This window comes from Nuphar pumila, chromosome 7, assembly GCF_984573655.1.
Source record: "Nuphar pumila chromosome 7, dmNupPumi1.hap1.1, whole genome shotgun sequence".
Taxonomy (NCBI): Eukaryota; Viridiplantae; Streptophyta; class Magnoliopsida; order Nymphaeales; family Nymphaeaceae; genus Nuphar; species Nuphar pumila.
Genome location: NC_143255.1, coordinates 24595923 through 24602867, shown reverse-complemented (window position 1 = coordinate 24602867; position 6945 = coordinate 24595923).

Sequence of the window (6945 nt, the reverse complement as noted above, 5' to 3'; positions counted from 1 at the left end):
GGTTTGGAAGATACTCTCTCTCTCTCTCTCTCTCTCTCTCTCTCTCTCTCTCTCTCTCTCTCTCTCTCTATATATATATATATATATATATATATATATATATATATATATATATATATATATATATATATATATATATATATATATGTGTGTGTGTGTGTGTGTGTGTGTGTGTGTGTGTGTGTGTGTGTGTGTGTGTGTCCAACACTACAAGAAACATGTTATTGCTGACTAAAATAACAACACGATAAATTATTGTCGTCACTAATAATTTAATATCGATGACATATAGTGTCGTAGTGAAATTTATTATTGATTGTGAATATATTGTAGCTCTTATCCCATCGATAATATGAATAAGAAGATGCAGAAGATGGTTGGAAAGACATATTGTCGATGATATTATCATCAGTTTTAAAATTATGATGATAATTAATTATTGCTAAAAATCTTTTATACTCATGATGATAATTAATCATCACCAATTATAAGATGATGATAACTATCATCGATTTTAAACTAACATAGCCGACGATACTTGAATGTCGGTATTAGCAATATAGCCGACAACTTTTATTGTCGCTATAAGACACATAGCCGATGATTTTATCGGTGATTATATCCCTTTTTTATTTTAAAACTAACATAGTCGACGATAATTATCATTGGTATAAGAAAAACTGATGATGATTTTATCATCGACTATGTTAGATTAAAAATTTAAAAACAAAAATTGGATATAGCCGACAATAAAAATTATTGTCTATATTGCTTATACCGACAATAATTAATCATCGGCTATATCAGTTTCAAAATTAAAAAAATAGACATAGCCGACGATAAAAATTGTTGGCTATATTCCTTATACCTATGATAAATTATCACCAACTTAAAATAATATAACTGATGATATTTATCATTGGTTTTAAATTAACATAATCCTCCATAGATTACAAATAATCAACATATTGATGATGATAATTATCGTCGTCAATAGATTAAAAATAATCAAGATAATTTATTTTATTGAGTAACTAAGAGTGATTTTAAATGAAAAGTGACTATATTGTATAACAAATATTACTAGAAACAAAATGCACATTATGTTTTCATGAAAATCACTAATTTTGCATGATATCCCATACGAAACTCTTAACAATCCTTGCAAAACTCTCTCACAATTTTTGCTAATATAATACTAAAATTGCAAGAATCTTTGCAAAAATCCCTTATTGCAGAATTGCACAGTACACATATATATACTAAAACAAAATTGTGCATGTTATTAGTGTAACACCCCTAGATTTTCAACTTTGAAAATGTAGAATTTTAACCAATTTTTTTTTTGAAATAGCACAACGGATATAATTGTGTTTTCAAAAAGTCAGACAATTCCAATGGGTTACAGAAATGAAGTAATTGCTTGAGAAATAGATTCATCCTTAACTCATAAATTGAAAGAAATGATTTTCATTTCATCTGTCTCACATAGTTTGAAATATTAAATTATAAATCTCCAAATATCATCAAATCATTTGTCTCATATAATTTGAAATATTAATTTATAAATCTCCAAATATCATCAAAACATCTTATTTATAATGAGACACCCAAAAGTTTGTCCATGATCGCCAAGACTGTTAGGAAATTATGGTTCATGGTCTTGCCGCACATCGCACTTTTGTGTTGCATAATCATTCATCACTTGTGCTCCACGAAATGAGGTCAAAACTTTTGTGAGTCGGTAAGTAAATTCACATAATATGCATCATGATAATTAATCAAACACCTATCATGGATATCATTGCATGCTTCATGTTAGTCATATAATTATAGATAAATTGTCATATAAATTCAAGATCATAGCAAGGAATCTCAAGTAAACAACATGAATAACATGAAGAAGCAATAACTATGTTAGTCAGTTAGCAATATTAGTAACTTTAATTTCGACAGACTTACACAACTCTAGGTACGCATAGGTAATTATAATCATTTCCGCTAGAGTATACTATGTTGTTCATTATGCAAATTGTATATTTGTCGTTATACTTATTGACCAGATAAACAAACCCAAGCCTGTGATCCATAACCAAGAAATTTTTGGCACAAGAGTAAACCATATTGCAATCCCCTACTACTGCAGTAGCTGAGGTATATCACTTTTGTGCAACTTTGACCTCCCTAACTCTGAGTGACTGGAGGTCCAAGGACATCTTTGCTACTTAATTCAAGTCAATATGACATGTATCTCAAACCTACATACGACATCATCACTCGGAGTTGTATTGTTTCACCTTCTCTAAGGTGGACCATGGTGTGAATGGGTTACATGAGCAGTTTAATCTTTATTGGGGTAGTTAGTATTCTATGCCCTTGCTTTATGAGGAAAATAGACTTAATGGCCTTCATACTCCGCTCAGGGTAGTATACATGTATTGGTATGGTTTTGCTCAACCTGATTCATGTGTTTTGGTGCTTTTAGACCATATAAGCACATCGTCGGTGAAGGCAATAACAAGGATCTTTAATATATAGATATTTGCATGTTAAGTGAGACTTCCTCTCACAATATGGAGTTACAACCCACCCAAACTCACCATAAAGCATTATCCAGCAATGCATTTCAACAGTTAGCTCATTTTTCAAACAATATCCACACATAAATCCAATGATGTTTATATATGCTTAAATGTGTCATGTTATAGCATAATATTCAAATGCAAATAAATGTATCTATACATGTTATATATATCATTTATGTGTAGGCTTTATAACCAATTCGGGAGGCAACAATTTAAAAACATGAACATCATTATCACATGCTTCTATGCATCATATGCTACTTATATGAGCTTATGCAAATTCTTTAAGTATAGCCTTCATGTCATATGCATTTCTTTAATATTTTTTGCATAGCCTTAGAATTTCATATGCAATTTGCATTTCACGTATACATGATCAGTTGTTATCATAAGGCACTTGACACTAGTATAGACATTCCCTATGCATGTTATGACATATTTCATTTGTGTCAAGCATAAGCATAAGTTAAGCATAGTTATTTCATGTACTATGTCAAATTGCATTTATCACTAGTATGAGCATAGGTAAACATGTTTTTCTCATGAGCAATGTTATATTGCAATTATCACAAGCATGAGCATAGACAAGTATGATCATTTCATGTGCAATATCATCTTGCATTTATCATAAACATATGCATGAATATGTCAATTCCATGTGCATTGCACTTATCACAAGTACGAGCATAGACAAGTATGATCATTTTATGTGCAATGTCATATTGCATATATCATATACATATTGATTCTATGTGCAATGTCATATTGCATTGTTCATAAGCATATGCAAAAACATAGTAATTGTCATAGGGCATTTGAATTATCATTTTCGAACGTTCACATGCATGAGCATTCAACTCATTTTCACTCAACACGAGGATATTCAAACGTTCACATGTAGACACTTAATCCTACGCATAAATCTCTATGCGCATAGGAAAATTTGTGTGAACATGAAAAGGTTCACAAAGACAAAAATGATCTTCATGGCACAACAAGCAAACAAGCTTTTCTGGAGACATTGTTGGGGCAGGCAGACCATACAAGTGCTTGCAGCTCAATCAGCAACTTCAGTGTAGGGAACCTATTGCAGGTTCTGAACAAGAACCAGCTTCTAGATCGTAAAATTAATTGGAAACTGATCTGAACCCATCTCAAAAGTATGGTGCGAGGGCTTGAGATAATACGAGTATTTGGTGAATGGGCACCTTGTTAAACATTATTGATAAGGCTTTCATTTTAGGAGACAATTTTATTTCAAGTACATTGATAAGGCTTCATTTTTTTTTCAAAAGCAAGAGGGGTTGGGCAGACCCCTACGTACCACTAGTGTATTGCATATCAAAATCGGCACATCAAAATTTATTTACAAGCTTTCCATGATTTGGGTACTAGTCCGAAGGTGTTGACGCCAAATTGGCATGGAACCTAGCTAGTTTATTCCTTAATTTGAATAAAGCTGTTGAATCTATTGAATTTACAATAGAAGTCAAATGCGTGGTCCTGATAAATATTAATACGATTTTTAAAGGAATTAATACAAAAAATATGAAGTATATATTTTTATAAGATACCTAGGAATTAAAATAGTTGAATGTACACATTTGATAAATCCTATACCATAATGTCTGAAAGTCTTTAACAACTATAGTTTTATAAAATGACATGCAAATATCTTAATAGCAGCAAATTTGACACTCAAAGTAATAGAAATGAGTTTCTAATAGAGATGGCTTGAGTTTCTCACATAGAAATTGACTTCAGTAATTTGTTTGTTCTCAATGCCACATACTTCCAGGAACATCAATTATCTTTGATGGTTATATGGATCATAGTTGCATTGTTACTCGGTACACCCTAGTGTATCACTTGCAGGCATACAAGTACCAGATACCAATATGAAACTCGTCTCCCAAACTATAGCCAGAAGTGTCAAATGTTTACGAAACTCATCTCAGTTACTTGAGAAATATATACCATCTAAATAGAAATACATTTCTATTATATTATAAGTGAGTATCAGCTTAGCTTCTATTAGCATTTTTGCATACAAATAGCAATTTCATTTTGCAAAGACATTATTTTTAAAGATTTTTAAATATTAATTTATAAAAAATAATGATATATTTAAATAAAAAATAATGATTGATTTACATATTATGCTTAATCATTTTAATTTATAAGTATCATTGTAAAAATATATACTTCATATAAACTTTTTAGAAACTTGCACCAATTCTTTTAGGAACCATATCAATGTTTACTAGAAACTCATATTGATATTTTTTGAAACCATATCAATGCCTTTCAAATAAGAATATACCAAAGAGTTTTTGAGCCCTCATGTACCTGTACCCATTTATTGTAACTATGATACAGATATCCAAAGTGTGAACAAGATAGATGTTTGTTGTCCTAACCATTCTTGGTAGTCCCAATCCTAATAAGAAGAAAGAGGAATTATATAACAACTTTCGTGTTGCTGATTCTTAGGCTTCTTCCCCTATGCTACCTACCAAGGCTTTTATCCTAAGCATTATTCTCAAGCGAACGGCTCTAATGGCCCAAAAGGGGTTGGCGTAGTGGGGTAGGGCCTTGCCCACTAAACGGGTGTTCAAGGTTCGATTCCCGTGGGCGTCTCCTCTTTGCCCAAGCCGATGCCCTGCATAGGCCCCAAGGATGTGTTCCTAGCCTTGGAATTTTATACCGCCAACACAATGACTGTAAGCATGGCATGTTGATTCAACGCTAGTTTTCTGTGCCGGGTGCAGTTTCTTCCAGTAATAAATCCAACAAAAAAAAACCAAAAACTCTATGAATTACTCTTAGGGCAATTGTGCCTGCATTATGGCTTCAAGTCACATGGTGGGCAACTTGAATAACATGAGTAAAATGGCTTTAAATGTGATTTCAAAACTCACTGTCCCTTTCTTCCAGGTTTATTTGCACGTGAATGGGGCAAATGAGAACGTTCTCTCACCATTGCGAGAATGATTCTCATGTGGGGCAAAGACAACATACCCTAGGGGCATTTGATTCATACAGGCCTGGACAAGGACACATGTCCTGGACAAGGATGGTGGACACCACTTTTTAGTTTTTCTTTTTCTTTTTTTCAAAAGTGTCAAGAGTATCCTATCCTCTCCCCTATTTCAAGGGAGAGGGCATTTCCCGCTAGTTCAAGCATCTTGCATTTGTGTGGGTGCACGTGCGCCCCATGGGGGCCAACTACAACCGCCCTTACCCCCTCTCAAAAAAGAGGAGAAAAAAGTACAGAATATAAAGCCCCATAAATTTATATGGAATCACAGATAGTGAAAACATGAAAATAACGGTGATTACTGGGTAATTTGTCTTGTTACTAGAAAGGTCTGCATTCACATGGTATAGTCATTTAATTCTTTACTCATTAATGAGTTTAAAAGAAATGCAAGACAATTTTTTGCTAGGTTTTGCAGTCAACAAAGAATTATCACAAACTCAGACTCGATAAAAATCAAGACAAGACTAGATGAACTTTATATCTAAATGAAGGGACATGATGAACAAATAACGGAAGCACAAGCTGTAAAGATGTGCGGAAAAAACTTGCAATATGCTATCAATAAAGCCAAATACATTTAATCAACTCTCACATTGCTCAGAGCATTGAAAGGACATAATTGGTCAAAATCTGATGAAAGAATAAAGAATACCCGCAGTAAGAACACATTGCAATGTTGCTGAAAATGGTATCAACTCTCAAATCAAAAGTCGATGAATCCAAACAAAAGAATGAAAAAAAGTAAAGACACTTAGGATAACAACACCAAGAAGTTGGCGAAAAGGGTAAGGCCAAGGCCACCCTAAAAGAAAAATTAAAAAAACTCTTTCAATGATGATGTAAAAGAAATTCTAGAATACCTGTTAGAAATGGAGATGATTGAACTTCAAGGGAAAGGCTCTGATGAATTAGTTTTAGGGCAAGCATGCCTGCATTATGGCTCCAAGTCACGTGGTGAACAGCTCAAATGGCACGAGTAAAATGGCTTTAAATGGTGGACACCACTTTTTTGTTCTTTTTTTCTTTTATTCAAAAGTGTCAAGGGTATGCTGTCCTCTCCCCTGATAAAGGAGAAGGCCAAAAACAAAAACAGTACATAATATAAAGGAAAGCTGATGCTGTCAAACGCTGGGTGAGATTGCACAACCCCACCCCTGTGGGTCCACTTGTACTGAGCTACAGTAAAGAGGGTGGGGGCGTTTGACAGGATCCGCTCTCAATATAAAAACCCCTAAATTGATATCGAACCACAAACAGTGAAAACATCATTTATTTGCTCATTTTCCAAGGATACCATGCCAATTGTCAAGAAACACA